This window comes from Sinocyclocheilus anshuiensis, unplaced genomic scaffold (genome assembly GCF_001515605.1).
Source record: "Sinocyclocheilus anshuiensis isolate Anshui unplaced genomic scaffold, SAMN03320099.WGS_v1.1 scaffold197, whole genome shotgun sequence".
NCBI lineage: Eukaryota > Metazoa > Chordata > Actinopteri > Cypriniformes > Cyprinidae > Sinocyclocheilus > Sinocyclocheilus anshuiensis.
Window position 1 is genome coordinate 785,275 of NW_015540856.1, and position 1,678 is coordinate 786,952.

Sequence of the window (1,678 nt, forward strand, 5' to 3'; positions counted from 1 at the left end):
AACCCGCTGTTCTTGATCGGGGCTAATTACTATCGCCCCGTGGACCTCCCAGACACCACTGGACTTGGGTGGAGGGAAGGGATCCTCCGGTGTCTGGAGAGTGTCCGGCCCCAATTCAGAACCAGCTCGCCGTCAGGACCGCCGGCCGCCACTGACTTCGCACTCCTGGACATGGCTCTGCCTCCGGAGATCTCGGCTCCTGTCCTTGCCCCGGAATCATCTCCGGAAAGTTGTCCGTCTCCGCGGGTCCCATCCAGCCCTCCTTCATCTCCTGATTCCCCGAGTTAACCAGCCTTGCACCTCCAGAGCGCCCTCCAGTGTCCGCTCCTCGTAAGCACCCTCCAGAGCCGGCTTCTCGAAAGCGCCTTCAAGGATTCCTAGTTTTCGCCAATAAATTTTTTTGTGGGGGGCATATACCCGTGGCCGAGCCAGCTAAGGCCACGGAGTATCTGCCATGGCCCCCTGAACTCCTCCTGACGCGCCTTCTGGTAGGGGGGCGATATCTGTCACATGTGTTCCTGTTTGTCCTTATTTGGTCCTTCCAGTTCCTTTTCCCATTATTAGTAATCACCTGTTCCTTGTTATTAGTTATCCTCATCACCTGTCTGCCCCTCGTTATCTGCCCTATTTGAGTTCGAGCCCGTTCTGTTCTCCCTTGTCTGGAATTGAATGTCAACTCCTCGTCCTACGTGTGAGTTCCTGTCTGTGTGTTCTTTATTTGGAGAAATAAAGACTGTTTCCTGTTAATCCTCTTCGTCTCCACGCTCCTTTGTCTCCTCGTGGCAACCCGTGACAGAATTCCAGACCAGACAATATAGTAAGCGGCGCCCCTTCTCCCCGTTTTTAAAAGTGTTTTGTTTTCCTTTCGTTTCTCCCTGCTCACATGGAGGAACGAGCGATGTTCATCGCCGTGGCTCAGACGAGCCCCAACCCTGTCAGCTACGCGAGGGCGTTCGTGCCGCTCGCCCTCGCCAGCTCCCTCGAGGGGCAAACCCTCGTGACGCTGTTCCGGATCGGGATGACTTACCATCGCGGAGCTCCCAGACACCACCAACCTCGACTGGAAGGAGGCAGTCATCCGGCCTCCGATCCCGATCCCGATCCCGATCTGGGACCCCTCCGCTGGCCATTCCTCAGTCAAGCCTGCCGGCCGCGGCTTTCTCCAGCCCGCCGGCTGTTCCGAAGTCTAGTTCAGAAGTTCCGAAGTCTAGTTCCAAAGTACCGAAGTCTAGTTCCGAAGTTCCTGTGGCAAGCCCACCGGCCGTTTCTGTGGCAAGCCCACTGGCCGCTTCAAAGTCGAGCCGGTCGGTCGTGGCTCATTCCCGCTCGCTCCAGTGTCAGCTCCAGCCCCTAAGTTCGCTCCAGTGCCCGCTCCTCAAAAGCGCCTTGCTGTGTCTGCTCCTCCAGAGCGCCCTCCAGAGCCAGCACCTCGTAAGCGCTTCCCAGATCCCCCGTTTAGCCCAGGAAAGGCTCCTGATCCCCAGTTAAGCCCAGGGAGGGCTCCTGATTCCTCGTTTAGCCCAGGGAGGGCTCCAGTTCCCGAGTATAGCCCACGGAGGGCTCCTGTTCCCCAGTTGGGCCCGGGAAGGGCTCCTGACTCCTCGTTTAGCCCAGGGAGGGCTCCTGATCCCCAGTTAAGCCCAGGAAGGGCTCCGGTTCCCGAGTATAGCCCACGGAG